General features: G+C 40.9%; 1 protein-coding gene across 3 annotated transcripts in view; it reads left to right on the top strand.

Moving 5' to 3' along the window:
* LOC141756060 (glutamate receptor ionotropic, kainate 2-like) overlaps window positions 1-18,831 on the top strand; it is a 71,959-nt gene that overhangs the window by 7,176 nt on the left and 45,952 nt on the right. The window lies entirely within an intron of this gene.

The raw sequence follows: 18,831 nt of genomic DNA, 5'->3' as shown, positions 1-18,831 counted from the left end.
TGAGGTTTTGTCTGCTGCTTAATTAGATCAGGATGGCGTGTGTTATTCACTTTCTGTTGAATGTACAGAGAGCATCTTGGAGTGACAGTAAGGGGAGCCCCCCTCCATCCCCTTCCCCCCAGACAGCGGATGTCATCAAGTGTTGACAACACATCCTTACAATCCCCCCTGATTCCCCCGAGGGTCCTCCTGTTTAAGAGTCAGGCCGCGTCCGCGAGAGCCGCCGCTATGGCAACGGGATGTTGCTTCTCTTCGTGCAGCATCCTCAGCATCCTCAGCCCGTCTCACACGTTGTCTGACAGTCAGTATAGTAATCCTTTGGGGAGGGGATATGGCATAAAGTCCCTTCATATAGTATAGCATTTGACACGAAAGTTTCCAAGCCAGCCAAAATAATGAGTAAATTACTAGGAGGGATCATTTATACAGTGTTTGATACACCTTGGAGGTGTATTTTGGTGACTGACACCATGGTAATTCATTTGTCAGATAGTATAAGATTAGATTTGGAGTCAGTAGTTGACTGTATACCTCTCCATATATCCCAATATGTCGCTTACTGTATATGCTGACTCCCAGGATCTGCAAGGCACCCGGCGTCATAGCACCAGAGACAAAAAACCATGCGAGATAAGAGATGAGATTCATGTCCCTGTAAGATCTGTTGCTCTGAGTATAGAGCTCATGCTTGGATTTTGTTCTGGTGGCAGTGAAATAAAGGTTGAAACGAGGCTAAATGAGGCGGGTCGTTGTCCGTGGTCCTGAAAAAGCCACTTCAGCACCACGGACAGCTCCCAGACCACCGAGCCACTGTTTCAGCACCACGGACAGCGACCCTTGGCAGCTCGGCCTGCTGCCTGTTGCTGACTTAAAAAAGGCACAATGTTTATGCTTTCATAATAGACCAAAGCTTTAGTCTCTACAGCATTATCTCTGTCTGTCAAGCAGCAGCCACTTCACATCTCCCCTGTTGTAAGATGGCTCAATTTCGTGTAGTGTAATTCATTCCCTTTAGAAAAAGATGCTACGCGTATCTGTCTGTGTTTTCTCTTGTAAAGGAGCTGAGCTTCCACAAAGAGAAAGATACATGAAGATACACTAGTGCGTGTGTGGGCGATTTCATCAAAAAATGTATGTCAGTGTGTGTGTAAGAGCGTTTTGATGTGGAGCGAAAGGAGAAAAATTGCCTTGAGAGTCAATGGAGCCCCATTGGTGTCCTTTTCCCCCTGTGCACTTCCTGTCCTGCAGGATGTGCTTGCTCAGCAGATATGATCCCAGCTGTTCCTGCAGGAGGCGGACTAAATGAGGAGGGGGGGTCAGCTCCCCTGGGTCTGTCTGTTCCCTCTTCCTGCCCCGCAAGTCCCATTCTGCCCAGACAGGCGGCTCACGTTGTAAAACCAGTGTTCTCCTGTCAGGCTGAGACCTTTACACACATACACACACACACACACACACACACACTGTAACACCAAAGCATAGTCAGCCCTTTGTATGCACGGCGTCGGCCTCGCCGTGTAGAGCGACAAGTGTCAGAGGAAAAAAAACAAAATCAAGAAGTGCTCTGGCCACCAGCTGCAGGCGGAAAATGCTGAGCTAATTTCCACACAGGAATGAATCATTGCGTTGGACGTTCCTCATTTATAAATCTTACAGGTAATTCATTTACTTTGATACTGGAATGGGCCCGGTGCAGCCCTTACAAGGCGTAATAAGATACGCTTGAGATAAGATTCTCCTTTTATAATAATTTTACACTTGCCTTTTGGGAGCACTGAAGGAGACTTTGTAGCTACTGATGCTGCTAAGGGTCTCCCAGAACAATTGCCACATTGATTTTCTCTCCACATCCACCCCGTGCAATGTATGTAAGCTAAAGAAAAAGCTGCAAAATGCCCACTTCAAACGTGAAATGTAACAGCTTAGTTGTGTGGCACGAAAACCTGAACTTTGTTTTGAATTTGCAAGCTGAACTATGGTTTGCTAACACCAGTTTTTCCCCTCGGTTGTCATAGATGAGATGGGAATTCAGGGTTGCATTTAGGGCTGTCCCCTCTTAGTCGATTAGTCGACTAATCAGCCGTTTGGTCTTAGTCGACTAACATTTCTTTAGTCGATTAGTTATTTTTATGCCTTTTCATGCTAACTGACTAATTTCCCAGATATATATGAGCACATCTCTGGTAAATATAAGATTTAAAATGATGTTTTTGTGGGTTTCTCTGTGGAGAAACTCAGTTTTACAGATCTGTCGATTAAATCAACTAATCAATTAGTCGACAAAATCGTATGAGAGTTAGTCGACTAAGAATTTCTTTGGTCGAGGACAGCCCTAGTTGCATTAAAGTCTATTAGGGCTGCAACTAACGATTATTTTCATTGTCGATTTGATTGATCGATTAGTTGTTTGATGTATAAAATGGTGAAAAATGTTGATCAGTGTTTCCCAAAGCCCAAGATGACGTCCTCAAATGTCTTGCTTTGTCCATAACTCAAAGATATTTAGTTTACTGTCATAGAGGAGTAAGGAGACCAGAAAATATTCACATATAAGAAGCTGGAATCAGAGAATTTGGACTATTTCCTTAAAAAAATTACTCAAATCGATTATCAAAATAGTTGGCGATTAATTTAGTAGTTGACACCTAATCGATTAATGGTTGCAGCTCTAAAGTCTACATTATTCATAGACTAACTGGTGGGCTAGAATGAAAGGATCTCATTTGACATTTTTCCATGGAAATAGCGCTATATGATCTTATTTTTCTTTGTAACAAATGCTCAGTCACACAAGCACAATGACTCATCACATCTGCCATTCCGTCAGATCTAATTGAGTTTCACTTACGTGTGTCTAATCTATAAAACGCCTCAAGTTAAACAGAAGGAAGATCAACAATGAAATCAGTGATTTAATTCTGGTGATGACCACAGTTGGTGTGTGGCTGTGAGGTTGAGTGATAACGTTATCACCGCCATCTTCAAACCTGCATTGGCAGACGCAGTGTATGTCCCTGGGCTGTCAACTGCTGCTGAAAGCTTTGTTGACTCAGAGATGCTCATTTTGTTTGTTTATTTCCTGGATATATATTTATATTTTTCCCAATACAGACGTGTCTGGGGATATTTATAAGTAAAAACACAGCATTGTTTTTCATTTTGGAAAGGAAATCAAGTCATTTTTTTCAGTCCTCTGGCAAAAGACTCTTATCGTCTCTAGTGAAAGCTTTATCTAACTACTTCCACAATGCTGCGCCAGGATGAAGGTCTTTTTATTCTTATATTTAACACTCTTTTCATTCCTTCAACTGTGTTTATGGAGGTGATATTACAAGGTTGTCAAGAACAAGCAAGGGCAGAGGGAACAAATTCAAGGGGAGTTTGTCGTTAATTGACTTTATTTGCTTTTCGCTTTTTTTTCCGCCAGCCTGAATTATCAGCACGGAGTTTAGTTTGGGATTGCGGGAATTAAGGATAACACCCTGTGCCCTGGCCCACCGCCAGCCAGCACGTTCACAGCAAACACATTTAAATAGGCACAAAGCTGCTTAAAATATTCATGTGTCACTTGGCCGCGCTGTAGCTTATAGAAATATGAAACTATCTCCTCTCCACTGGCAAATGATTTCCACGGTTTAAAAATACCCACCGTGGGTTTCAAGAACAAAAAGGAGATCCGTCTTGCATTAGCATGCGGCACCACACATGGAAGCAGGGAACTATCTAGATGGGTTTCTTAAACATGTTTACATTCCTGAGACTTTGAAGGTCTTGCTGTCATGCCTCAGTTACAAAAGGCGCAATGGTGGTGATTAATTCGGGGTGCAGATTTCTTGGCATTTTGAAATGGAAAATATCTGTGAGGTATGAAATTAGTTTTCCTGTTGTGCTTCGCATTTAGTCAATTTTTGAGATTTACCAGCTACATTGGAGAAGATTATTTGCATGAAGGAGGCTTTAGATGATTGACCTTGTTTGCAGGATGCCTCCTCTGACTATTTTTAAAAATCAAATACATCTTATATTCCGCAGCCTTGTGGAGGGCTTGGCTTCAGCATTGGCTTTCATTATTCACAGCCTACCACTCCTTGTCATTGCCACTCAGGCATTTCCCTGCGTATCAGAAGGGTTAGGGGTTATATGTGCAATTGTTCTGTGAAACTGTCCCTTGAGAGGAGCCCTGCAGCGTGTCTCGCTGCCTGGCTGTCTGGCTCAGAGCTGACTGAAGGTCAGAGCTGAAAACGCTCACAAGGAATCTTTTCTTTTCTTTTCCTTTTTTTCCTTTTTTAACACATGTGGAGCTATCCTTCTCACAATCCCACCAGGGGAGATGGAAGAAAATCTGAAGTCAATGAGAGGTGTAAGAAAACAAGAGTGTTTTTTAGAGAGGGGAGAAAGAAGAGAAGGAGGGAGTGTGTGTAAAGTGTGAGCGTGAAGAAAAACAGTGAGTGTTGAGGCCAGCAGATACCAAAGTAAAGATAGATTAGTTTGCCTCTGAGCAGTCCACTCTCAGCCCACTCTCAGTCCTGGTCTTTTATTACTGTTTTTCTGATGGCTTCTGTGAAGAGAGACAGAAAGGACAGTAGAGAGTGTGTTGTGGAAATATAGTGGGAGGCCAGGAGTCATGCTCTGCAGCTCTGAATAAATGTCAGCAGCAGTATAGTATTAGTGAGCCAGGACTGTATGCATGAAATAGCTTTTACAGGAAAGAAAAAAAAACACTGTAACACAAAGATCCTCTTAGGTTGTTCCAACACAAAATGTATTTTTATTAGGATCTCATGAATTATTTATGGATGCACCGATCCAACTTTTTTAGTCACAATACCGACAGCGACAGCTGGGCTTTGGGTATCGACCGATACCGAGTACCGATCAGATACCAGTGTATAATTAATAAGCTGTATGCCTCACTGTGTGGAAGTGACTGGGATCATTCTTTTATATGTAAGTCAACATCAGGCTTGATTAAAATTGCTTTCCTAATGTTGTAAAACAAAATGTAACACAAAAATACATAGATACAAATTTACTGAATTGTTTTTTGTTATTAGAACAATAAATCGTACACCAGCAACTTGGTAAAAATTAGCAGGAATTATTATTGAACTGTAAATCTCTCTAATGCAGCAAAAGATTGGTCAAAACTTAAGCAGGAATTAAAATTCCAGTATATAATGTATACTGTAAAAAAAAAAAAAAAACGTACAACATCCTAATTCAGATAAATATCAAAAACAATAAATTTACAGACAGCCTGATCGGCCTGATATCTGATCCGGTATCGGTATCAGTGCATCCTTAGAATTCATCTATATCATCTCATTACATAGTTGGCTGTCTCCACTTCCAGTAGTCTGTAAAATGGTGGGAATCAATAGAAATCAATATGTTTGTACAGTATTGCTAAGAGGGATAATGAAAAAAGGGAAGCAACTGGCAGCACAGCAGGTAGCCAGAGCCAAGTCCCGGGCGGCCTCCTCCTGTGTGTATCTATCACAGGTTACCATCTGTGACAATGCAAACACTAAAAATTAAAAAACAGAACAAATGTGTGCTATAAGAAGGATGTGTGGGATTGGATAAATAATGCATGTTACTGTGAATTAATGACGAGCTGCAGGGACTTCTGTAAGCCTTTATGATTTTTATGTACATTATCACGTTTCTATTACACGTCTGACACCTTCCAAACTCCGTTTTTCATTTATGCTCCGTGTGATATACGTCGTGAGCTTGCTGCGCTTTAAATGGTGTGATATATATGTATATACACCCTCCACTTGCTGCAATGTTGCACCACGCTTTGCATCATGTGCGGGAGCAATGTGAGAGACTTTTAACTTCATATAGGAGCTCAGCTGTTGTAATTAACTATGAAGTGTTTGCATAATGGAGGGAAACAAACATGGCTTGTCAATTGTTTATTATGGAAGCTGGTGATGGGGCTGATTGGGAGCCAGAGTAAAATGTTTACTGTGAATTTGCTCTAATTGTTTATGCATGCAGGAGGTCATTTGAAGTGCATGTTGCTATAGTGCTCAGTGGTGGTAATTTCATCCATGCAGCGATAAACATATATATACTAGGGGTGGGGAAAAAATCGTTTCACATATGTATACTATCTTGTTTTTAACAATTTTGAAATAGATTTATTTAATGCCAGAATTGATATATTTGCTTCGTTTGAGTCTATGCCGAGGTAGAAGGAAGTTACCGCTTTAATTGTTGTAGTCTGAGTAACGTGACGTCATATCCGTTCCGTATCCGTCAACCAAAACAAACGTTAACTGGCCGCAGCGAGCAGAAACCAGCAGATACGACAGAAAACAGCAGAAAACAGCGGAGGGTTGGCGTAGATACGACCTGCACCCTCACATGTTAAATCCAACGTGGTAAACACTACACATACAGTAAAGTATGGAAACACTTTGGGTTTCACACATTGCCAGGAAAAGCAGAGCTAGACATCATGGCTAAAGCTGCATGCTAACTCTGTCATGGACAGGAAACGTTATCGTATACCGGTAACGTGCGGTCAAACCAGCCATCACTCTCATCTCTGTGGTTAAATCGGCCGACGCTACACCTGCAGAGCACCCATATACTGACATTTATGTTAAATAAATTCAAACAGCGCTGAGCATGGATGTATAAAGAGAACGAAGCTGACGGGAGAGCTAGCGACGGACTTGGCGAAGTTAGCAGAAGTATACACAAGTGAATACATCTGGTTTTCAAAATAAAGTGTTAACAAAGGGAACTGTATATACAAAATATATATATGTAAAATAAGATTGATTGGATTATATTCACCAGAAGTATAAATCATTACATGTCCCTTATAAATTAAATAGGAAATACCTCTAATTTGTGAGGAAAATGTCTTTTATTTTTACATTTTTGGGTTGCCGGAAAAAAATGTAATAAATAATGGCTGAAAATTTTGACTTTAGGAAATCTCTGATTACATACTTACTGAAAATCAAACATTTTTACTGTATTAATTTAGAGATTTTCCAAAGTAAAAGTCACTAGAAGTGTATGATTCATCTTATTCCTTTGGTCTGGTGTTAAAAAAGTTAACAAAAATCGCAATAAATCGTAATATCGAATCGCAATACTTAAAAATTGCAATACATATCAAATCGGCACCAAAGTATCGTGATAGCATCGAATCGGGAGACAGATAAATCGTCCCAGCCCTAATATATACATTTAAAACTGTGTCCAGGAAACAAGCAATTTGGTGTGAGCTCCAAGATATTTTGAGGCACATAAATGAAAGCACTGACGTCCAAACTACAGGGGATCCAGAAGTCAATCGATTACAGAAAGCCTTCCTATGCTGTGAGATGATATGAGCCGCCGATCAGGTTATAGGATGTGGTGGTTCACCTTCGTCTCCAGCCGGCTAAATAAAGGAGTGAGAGGAGGAGGAGGGTGAGCGGCTGACTGACAGAGAGAAAGCAGAATTCGGGCTCCCGTCGACAGCACAGCCGGGTCGGATGTATGAACGTTTCTCTGTGTGAACCAAGGACACGGGGGGAAATGGGCTCTGTGGGAGGACGTATTGAGGCAGGCTTACCTAAAAATCATGTTCTTTGAATCAGCATGACACTTCTATTGTCCACGAGCCACGCAGGGCTATGCAAAACGCCTCCCCCTGCTATGGTGAATTTCATTTTTCTGTCCTTCCTCTCCTTTCGCTCGGAGGATTTTTGAAGTGTTTGTGTGTATAGCTTTCTCTAAATCAGTCTTCCAGTATTTTTTTTGCTTTGAAGGTATTTGTGCCGGGAAAAGGTGGAGGTGAGAGGAGAAATATGCACAGGACAGAACGCATTTGTGTCAGCGCTAGCTAATGGAAATGGAGAAGAGCACAGAAGTCAGTGTCAAACAATCTAATTTAATTTTGGTAAACAAGCCGTAATGCTGAACTAACTGCATTTTTTTAGCTGCAGGAGCCTCCGTCGGGGTTCTGATGTTAGCCGCCCACACTCGAAACAACGCTTGATATGACCCTCCAATTCTTTATCCACACGCAAAGCATTACAGCAGAACAGTCTTGGATGGATTTCCCATCATGCACAATCTGTTTTAAGATTTTTAGGAGACATAATAAAACCAATCGCCTCCGTTCCCCTCGCGCAGCTACCGATGAGATATGCCCACACCCGGCCATTTGAACATGACAAAAGACTGAATTTTCTACCCTGCAGGGTGTGAAATTAATGAATGTGAGAAATAAACAGCAGACTGCAGATTAGAAGAAAAGAACAGGACTCTTCATTTCCCACCACTTCCACCTCTGTTGTCTTTTTACATTTATCCTCAATAGATCTTATTTATTGAGAACAAAATGAGCAAACATATTTGAGGAACTTTCGGTAAGCCTCTGGCTATTTTCCTCTCTGAAGTCAGTGCACAGGTCTCTCTCATGTCTTTCTCTCTCTCTGTGTGCAATCGCCTGCGTGTGTTTGTAGAACAAGCGAGAAAAATCGACACGCCTTTGCAGCGGAGTGTAGCGTATTGACTCGTACCTGTAGCTCTGATTATCAGCCAGCTTGTGTACTGCAGTGGCTGATGGGAGGCTGATGAACCCAACGCAGGAGCTGACATTTTCCTGCCCTGTGGCTGAAGAAGGAGCTGAGGAGGAGGAGGGGGGGGGAGGATGCAGGTGTCCGTTCAGGTCTAATGGGCCATCCATTCAGTCGTTTAATTGAGTGTCTTTTATCTGCCTCCGGTGACCTCTTTTATTCTCCATTTCTCCTTCTTCGTTTTCTTCGCTCGTCTATTGTTTTCGTGCCCCACCCCTCCTCCCTTCCTCCCTCTCAAACTCTCCTCTTTTTTGGTCGTCTGACAGCAGACTCTGCACCATCTGCGTGTGTCCTGCAGCTTACTCTGACTTTAGACATCATGGCCATCACCTGTTGTTTTATAACCCCATCTGACGGGCTGCACTTTCAGCATCAAATCAATATGCAAAATCCCCCAAAAAATGTCCATTTTCTCATTCCTTTTTCCCCCTTTGTCCTCCGCTGTCCTTCTCTCCGTGTCGTCTTTGTCTCCCTTTGGCTCTCGGCTTGTCTGCTGGTCCTTCCCCTCCACTTTGTTCTCTCTCCTACTATCATCAGGCCTTGTTCCCCTCGTCCCCTGGTCTCAGTGTCCTTGCACACAAAAGGCACGAATCCTCATATGACACACACATACCGAACCTCTTTTTCCTTTTGTACCTTTTGAATTTCAAAGCAAAGAATACCTTTTTTCAGTTCTCATTGCACTCCCCTCCGATCCTGGAATAGAACGCCGTGCTGTCGCTTTCATCACCACGACTTACTTTATATATACTCATTTGTCTCAAGGCTTAAAACCAGCCCTTCTAATGCCTCCTCTATAGTCGCCATATTCTTTTCATGACAGAAATGGCTTTGATGAGGCAATATAGATACCATATGGATTTACTGCGGTGAAGGAACTCTAGTTTGAATGCACTGCAAACCAGCTACCAATGACTCTCTGCATGATTGTAATATGTCTGTGTAAGAACATTATCGCCCGACATACTGTATATATTTATATTTTTCTTCATGGCCTATTAAAGTCAGTTGCTTGTTGTTACCTATCTGAAAATAATAACCTACCTTCTCGGCAAGTATCTCTAAATTCATGAAGATTAAAAATTATTCTAATCAGATTACTGAAATCCTGTAAAACGTCTTACCCCCCCCTCTCTCCCATCGCCCTACAAAAACTGTGAGCTGTGAGCATTAAAGAGCCGGCTCCTGAATTAATTCTTGACCTTTTGGCTCCGATGGAGATAACATCTGCCCTTCTACAAGAACGGGAGTCTAATTTTACAGCCATTTTGTTCGAAAATGACAATGGATAGAGTGTAATACAGGGCCATTTTGATGAGCGGGAGAATTGGAATGAGGGCGGCGTAGGGAGCGAAGAGGGCGATGGAGTCTTGTCTCATTTGCTGTGACCTAATTGCAACATTATAAATTAAACTTCTTTTTAGCTCTAGTCCAAGGTTGGCTGCGTATCGTACATGCTAAATGCATGTTGTAATGAAAGTTTATCCTCCCTATCGCACTCTTTTCGGATGGTTCCATGTCAGAAATGGCACAATAGTGTGAGAGTCTTTTTTGGCGAGCGTGCCGAGAGACAGTTGGAAATCCCACTGCTTTACTTTCGGAGAGTTTGTTTTAAGACTCCAAGATTACTGGTAGTCAAGTTCTCATCTATATTTATTTTGGTGAGCGATACAGCTTGAGGGCTCGAGTGTTCAGGGACGCGTGAGACACCCAGTCCATCCTGCCTTCTCAGCTGCGGTGCCATAAATGAATAATAATGCGTTTTTTTATCACAATGGGGAAAGTGATACAGCAAACCCAGAGACGCACACGCATAGTAGCAATGTTGGCGAGGCTGGACTCCTGCCTCTCTTAGCCTGCAGTGGATAATTAGCATCTCTCACACGTGCTTAGGCTTGATTAAAACTCATTTTACAGTGAGCAGCGCTGTGAGGTCGCCATCTGTCACCTGCCGAGGCCACCAGGAGACGTACTCTAGTCAGTGGGAACGGGGAAGGCTGTGTGTGTGTGTGTGTGTGTGTGGCCGTTTTGATAAAGGAGAGGAAAAGATGGGGCACGGAAGGAAAAATGGCAGAGACGGGTGAGGCATGAAGCATCAGGAAGCATTCTGTTCAATAACCGGTCCCACTCGCTCCCTATGGCCTGTTTATTAGAGCCAAATCACATATTTTTCTGTGTTGGCAGGAAAAAGACTCCCGAATGCAGTTTTGGGATTTGTGTTATTTACTTGAACTTTATAACCTTGTGACGGCTGTTTTGGGAGTACTCGTGTTTATACTTGGAAGTCAGATATGAAGTGTGGGAGCTCGAAGGCTCATAAAACCCACAACTGTGTAAGTCACTGTATTTTTTCCCAAAATGCATGTGCATCCATCAAATACTAGGATTTATTTTCACTAAAATGCATTTTCATGCCACAGCTGTGATATTTAAAATTATATTTTGACACATTTCACCTTTAAAAAATATTGCAAGTTCCTTCTCATCCTGCAATTTGAAAATTTGCAGTAGGACATATTGCGATTTCGCTAAAATTTTGATTAATTGTGCAGCCCTACTTGATAGCGATATACAGTATATCACGATATAGCATGTTTTCTGGTAATTCAGTAAATAAATATTCTAATAACCACATGGTAAAGCCCATTTTTGTATACTCAAATGTTAATTAAATACTTTACAAAAGAAAAGTACTGAATATTTTCTAATTTAATTAGTGCAAAATGAACAGTTTCAAGTGAAATTATAGAGAAAAAATTAATAAATATGTCCAGCTATACACTGACTATACATGCACAGAAATACAAATATCAGATTAAGACAATAGTTTGATTTAATTACACTGGGGTAATCCAATTAGTATAATTCTTATCAATTCAGATTTTCTGAGAAATCTGAGTTAGTATGTGCTTGTTATTATCAATTTAGACGACGTTATTGTGTATCACGATATCTCGATATATGATTTCATCACGATACGATTCCAATGAAGTACGATAAATTATCATATTGAATTATCGTTAAACCCTGTGGTGTATATTTGTTATGATGATGACAAACTTTATTGCCACATTTATTGAGTGCATTTACACACCGTGTGCTATTGTGGCAACCAGGATGACAAACACGCCTATTAGTTATATACTAATAGGTATGTTCGCCTGTGATTTGTATAACTCTTGTTTCCATGGTAATACCCCTGAATATTTCATGTTATACCCAGGAATATTTGGGCAGGTGAGATGGATGCGTTCAAAAATCAAACAACAAACTCTTAGCTTTGGTACCTGTCAGATACAGACATGAACATAAAGACAATTGAAAACTCTTTGCTTGCAAATAGCTCCAAACGCCTCGCCACCTTTTCTGCATGTCATGTTACAGTCTGTCTGCTGCTCCGTGAGCTTCTGTTCATTTGTGCATCGAAAGCTTTAATAGATATTTTTACTCTTTGCAAGTAAGGTGCTCACAGTTTCCTTTATGTTGCAACTCCAGGTTTGGAAAATGGTTGGTAGTAACATAAAGTATATGTGATTTGTACTGAATGAGCTCCTGCATGTTTCACCTAAACAAATAAGAACGACAATTTGGTACAGTATTTATTAGATTTTAAATTTCCACAGACTAACAAACATAAATTTCCATAAAGGAAAACTGATTGATTGCATTTTTGAAAAAGACTAGGCTGTGTATTAGCAATAATCTGGCAATACAATACTTATCATGATACAGGGGTTACGATTCAGTATATTGCGATACTGTAAGCAAGGTGATTTATTGCGATTTCTTAAAAAAAATCTAATTTTAGGAAAACTGTCATATAAAGTTATGTAAAGAACACAACACCACATGCATAAAATCTGAGTTAAAAAATATATTTTTTATGCAATCAGTACAGTGGGATCTGCATTTGCATTTATCACAGTCCCTGTAACATCCAACATCATAGCACTACTATGAGAGGGCTCATACACTGAGAGGGTGCATCTCTTTGCAAATGAAATTAAGTATTGTCTGAAATAATATTTGCATGTAAACTATTAATTAAAAATCAATAGTTTTCATCAATTTGTGAGAATTGATACAGTATCACAAAACATAATATCGCGATATTATCAATATTTTCGATATTTTCTTACACCCCTAGATGGCTTTTGCTTGCCAAGTACTTTACTTGAGTATTGAAAAGAATTAAAGCCAAAAAGAACTCATTAATGTTGAGTTGATCAACAGAACATTATTTGGAGGTCGTACAAAAACAAGCTATTTTAAGACATCCTCTTGTGCATTAGGGAATTGTGATGGGCATATGTATTTTTTTAGACCAAACAATTAGTCAATCAATCGAAAGAATATTTGTCAGATAAAGCAACAATGAAACTCATTTGAAGTTGCAGCCCTAAATAGATTTATCTGCCCGTTGTAAAATATTGTTTGACGATTTTAATGAAATTCTTTTTGGACATGTAGAAAAAAAAAAAAGCTTCTCTTTTGTACTGACACTACAAAACCTCTCGCTGTTTCTATGTTTGTCTAAGTAGGTAAAACTCAAGTACGGTCCTCTAAATTGTGCAGCTTTCTATTCCAGCAAAACAGTTCATTTTAATAGAACACATCATCACAGTAAACTACAGTTATGACCTTGTGTTCCTGTAAGCAGCTTTTTTAATCTGGGGAACAGGCTGTTAGTGTGTGTTTGATGATACTACACAACCACCACAGCGTTTGACTCTAGCTGCACTCCTATGTTTCTTTAAGGAGCTCGTCTAATCTCGAGAGCAGCCGCATATTTTTGTGTGTGTGTGTGTGTGTGTGCGAGCGAGCCTTTGCACTTAGTGCTTATACGTCTTATTTTCACAGTGGTAAGTATTTCCTTTCAGCGGTGGAGAGGCTGGAAACCGCGAGCAGACAGAAGTCATTTGGGACTTCAGCAATTCAAGGCCTGTGGAAGTGTACTCACAGTTTGGCACAATTAGTACCGAAAGGGGGTCCCTGCTTGACAAATTAGCACACAAAATGTCAGCCGGTAGTTTCGCACATCCACAATGAGCTCTCGCAAATTAGCACATATTTTGAGGAGGGAGCTGGCACATTATATTGTGAATAGAGAGAGCCGGGCAAATTAGCACATCTGTTGCCAACGCTCCGAATTAATACATGTTATATGATCACTGGTTTCCTACTTGGAGCCGGGTCAGGGACGAGGGTGGCAGCACACATGTCTAATTGAACACCGTGTGTGTGCTCATTACAGGAGATTGATGAAATTGACCTTTTGGCAATGGTAGAGCTAATTATTATTAGTGTAGCTGAGCTTATAGGTGTGTCTGAATGCCGCAGGCGTGGGCCTTAAATTCTCACATCAGTCACATTTTCTCTCCGAGACTCGCTTGTTTTCTTACCTGACGGGTGTGTTTAGGCTCAATCTGAGGGCTGCGTGATTGTGTGTGTTCACACGAGTATGCTCGAGTGTGTGAGTCAGCCTGAGGGGCTTAGCGTCGCGCAGTGGCAGGTGACAGTCCAGTCCAGTCCAGTGTCAAGAGGCTTTAGGGTGACAGGAGTGATTCTATCCTGGAGAAAAAAACACACACAACAAGTCAGATAACAACAGCTAAACTGTTGTTCACGTAAGCTGCTTTCTAGTGGTTTTCATGCTCAGTTTCCATAACTCTTAACAGGGTGATTGATTAAGTTATTGAGTGATTGCTGACTCAGCACATTCATTGACCTTTTTATTATGCTTTTTTAACTGGTGGATCCTTTTTAACGTTTTTATAGCTCGCTCTATCATGCTATATAACACCTGAATTCTTCTAATACTAGTATTTCACCCTATTGATTTTACTTTTATGTCTCTAATTGGATTTAAGCTAAAGTCTGGCTCCTGAATATGTTCACTAGACTCTAGCAAGATCTCCATCTTCTTAGAAAAATTTACCTCTTTTATGCAAGTTTCTTCTTTCTTTATATTGCTCGTGCAATACCAAGTTATTATATAGTCTGAGCCAAGGCCAGAGAAGATGTAGCTGGTCAAATAATACCGTTATGTATCGACTCTGCTACTAACAGTATTAAAGCAGCATTTATGTAATACATTGTCAGTCTTCAGCAAACAAATAATGTTAAAAGGATGACTTTTTATGAGACATAAGGTCATACATCAGGACTTAATTTCCTTGAAAATAGCTCTCAGATGAGTTCTCTACAGATTACATTGATGCTGGTTTGTTTGTGTGATATCATAGCACCGGCGAGCATCCTGCACAGTTGATGTATCCCATGCCCCGGTCAGATTTCTGCGGGATTTTCAGCGTGAGAGAGAATTGGCCCTTGTGCGGCGGAGGAAGGTCAGTCTACCGCAAGGGGATCTTCAGATTAATGACCAGGGGCGGCGACTCTCCGCAGGCCTTCATGCATCATGTCCCATTCACCGCCAAACATGTCAGGGAGCGCTCCCATCGGGAATTTCGGGGGATATTTACGGAGCGTTTCCATCACTTTTGCCTCCTGCCTCTTGGCTCCGAGCACTGATGCTCACCAGCTGAGAGACGGAGGGAGACAGAACCAGGCCAGGGGTGTAGGGGTGTGGTGGGTTGAGGTCTTGGAGCCTAACTGAGCTACTTCACGTTCATACCTGGGCCACTTGCCCTAGCGACAGGGTGGCTCGCCGGTTGCCATGGCACCCACCCTACAGCCCAGCACTATCCTGCAGCTGCGCTGTTGGTCATTAGTCACAGAGACAGGCCGTCTGCACTATCACAACGCCCTTCCTCCACCAATCAGCTGCCCAGATTCCAGAACTGCCGATGCCTCTCAGCCATAGCATAGATGCACGAGTCGCCATGGCAACATATCTGACTACTATCTCTCAGTGTACAAAAGCATCCTTGAGTAGAGAGGGCTAATTGTGTTTTCATTCATGCTTTAGTAAGTAAGCCTTTTTCTGTTGGTAGTAAATGCACTCTCCCTGCTAGTATGGTCACAGAATTATGGGGTCCGTTTTAATCTTTGTTAAGAGCAGCAGAATTATGTTTTACCAAAAGGTAAGGTATGTTCATTTATATTGTTTGTGATGTATGAATGATTTCTATTTACAGGAAATCGTTTCAATTTGAATTAATTTCTTACAGAAATAAAGCCGGCAACAAAGTCACTTTATAATAATCAATCCAAAATGTGCTTGATTAACTGTGAACAAACATTAAAAGGGAGTCAAATTTACATAGAGGAGACGCCTCCCCCCCCCCTCATGCTTTTCATTTCCACTTTCTACTCAGGCTCTCTCGCTCTCTCACATCCACACACACAGACACACACACACACACACAGACACACAGATCAGCAGGCCTGTTTTCTCGTCAGGGTGATTATCCAGCTCATAACTCACTCAGAGCTTTCATTTGCACTATAATTCACACCAGTCCCAATGATGGCGGCACTATAATTCACGTACACGCTGATTATCTCAGCTGTAACTCACACACCTGCAATCAGACGGACCACGACGCCAAGTGCTCAGAGGAGGTCGGACAAGACAAGACCGAGTGTCGTTAGCAAGCTAAATATAGATTACAGCCAAAATCCAGTTTGGTTGGGAAGAAATCTTAATGTTGGATTCAGTTTAGGGCTGTCAATTGATTCAAATATTTAATCGCATGATTGTCTATGATTAATCGTGATTAATCGCACATTTTTTTTTTTCTGTTCAAAATTTACATTAAAGGGAGATTTGTCCAGTATTTCATACTCTTATCAACATGGGAGTGGAAAAATATGCTTTCTTTATGAAAATGTATGCATATATCTATTATTGGAAATCAATTAACAACACAAAACAGTGACAAATATTGTCCAGAAACCCTCACAGGTACTGCATTTGGCATGAAAAAGACTCGTGGGTACCCATAGAACCCATTTTTATTCACATATCTTGAGGTCAGAGGTCAAGCGACCTCTTTGAAAATGCCATGACAGTTTTTCCTCGCCAAAATTTAGTTTAACTTCGTAGTGTTATTTTGCATTCTTCCTGACAAGCTTGCATGGCACGGTTAAAACTGAGCCCTCTACAACCTCTGAAATTATTATCATGTTAACTTTGACAGCCCTAATTTAGTTTAAACAATACTGTGGAAACATTCTCGTGTAGCATGCTACATTGAATCAAACAATAACCATTTCGTTCTCTGTGTTCTCTGTAATGTAATGCTTGAAACCTCCATGGGAATACTAAACGTAACCCTTTGTGGACTTAATTTAATGCCCCTGCTCTCCAGTGTCCTCAAACGTATATGATTAGTTTTAAACCAGCATGTCTGAGCCATACACAGCGTGCCAAAGAAATCCGATGAGCATAACTTAATATCCTTATGCTCATTTTCAAACTCGTTGAACAGGCCAGTAGAGCTCTGTCTGCTCCCTTGGGGCAATAGTGTAATAATTATCTATTAGGTCAGACTGACATGATTCCAATCATCTTTTAATGGTGATTCTCGGGTTTTCGCTCTTTTGCAGATTAATGTGCAATTTCAGTGAGATGGGATGCCATGAATAGCAGCATGTTCACATCACATTGCTGTATGGCAGCTCATTATTATCACTCAATGACAGCGAAGCACAAAACATGTCCTAAAGTGCTTTTATAGGTTTACTCTCATCTTCCGCTGCGACATCCGTCTCTCCTTTCGTCTCCATGTCTTCAATTCTCTACTGGACTATATATATAAAAGAAATTGCTATAACATAAAATAAAGAAGCCCAACATATGGGTGTGTCATGACAGTGATAAAGCTCAAGTTAATGACATCTCCTTTACCCCTCCCGCACCCCTTTTCTATAACTCCGGCCAATCGCTATTTATAGCTGCTGTGTCTGTTACTGTACAGCTCTCACTCTTTTAATAAATGCGTCACTCTGTCTTTTTCTCTTTCAGTCTCACTCTTCCCTGTCTCTCTGTAATAGAATCGATAAACAGGCTTTAAACTTTTTTTCAGTTTGGATTTCGTCAAACCGACTCTCTGTCCTCCGAGAGGATGCGAGCCGTGGATGGACTGTTGAACTCTGCTCTTGACTTTTTCTCAGTTTTTCTCAGAGCTGCTCTCACAACCCGCCTTTCATCTTTTCCCCCCGTCATCCATTCTCTTTTAAGTTTGATTTCTGTAAAGCTTTCTCAGGATTTAGCCCGTCCTCTAAGGTGTACCAGCTTTCGTAACGTGGGGTTTGCCCCTTTTTTTTGTTATGTTTATTTAGAAAGTTGAAAGTAGTTGCTCGAGTCTACAGCTGTTTCAGAGGTTTGACATAGAAACATTCTCTTTGAAACTGTAATATGGGACATATACTCCGTCATAATGCACCGCCTACAACATGACTCCACCTCTTTCTCATGACGGATGTGTGAAGCTACTGTGATCGTTCTTACTGGCACCATTTACACCTAAAATAAAGTATGCCCTTGCATTAAGATAAGATGGATCGAATAAAAAAAATGATATATTTTGTAGGCGTCACCCAATTAAAATATGAAATCGCGATAAATAGCATGATTGTCCATAGTTAATCGCAATGAATCCTAAATTAATCGCACATTTTTCTGTTCAAAATATACCGTAAATGGAGATTTGTCAAGTATTTAATACTCTTATCAACATGGGAGTGGACAAATGCACTTCCTTTATGCAAATGTGTGTATATATTTATTATTAGAAATCAATTAACAATACATGACAATGACAGATATTGTCCAGAAACCCTCACAGGTACTGCATTTAGCATAAAAAATATGCTCAAATCATAACATGGCAAACTGAAGCCCAACAGGCAACAACAGCTGTCAGTGTGTCAGTGTGCTGACTTGACTATGACTTGCCCCAAACTGGATGTGGTTATCGTAAAGTGGGCATGTCTGTAAAGGGGAGACTCGTGGGTACCCATAGAACCCATTTTAATTCATATATCTTGAGGTCAGAGGTCAAGGGACCTATTTGAAAATGGCTATGCCAGTTTTTCCTCGTCAAAATTTGGCGTAAGTTCAGAGCGTTATTTAACCTCCTACGCGACAAGCTAGTATGACATGGTTGGTACCAATGAATTCTTTAGGTTTTCTAGTCTAGAAACTGAGCCCGCTACAACCTAAAAATCGTGTTAAAGAAATTAGTGGCGTCTAAATGAATTTGCGTTAAGGCCTTATTATAGCGTTAACTTTGACAGCCCTAATATTTAGAGCATGTACATTTGATCGTTG

The sequence above is a fragment of the Sebastes fasciatus genome, chromosome 18, assembly GCF_043250625.1.
Source record: "Sebastes fasciatus isolate fSebFas1 chromosome 18, fSebFas1.pri, whole genome shotgun sequence".
Classification (NCBI taxonomy): Eukaryota; Metazoa; Chordata; class Actinopteri; order Perciformes; family Sebastidae; genus Sebastes; species Sebastes fasciatus.
The sequence above is the reverse complement of the archived record's forward strand: the minus strand, read 5'-3'. Positions and strand labels throughout refer to the sequence as shown.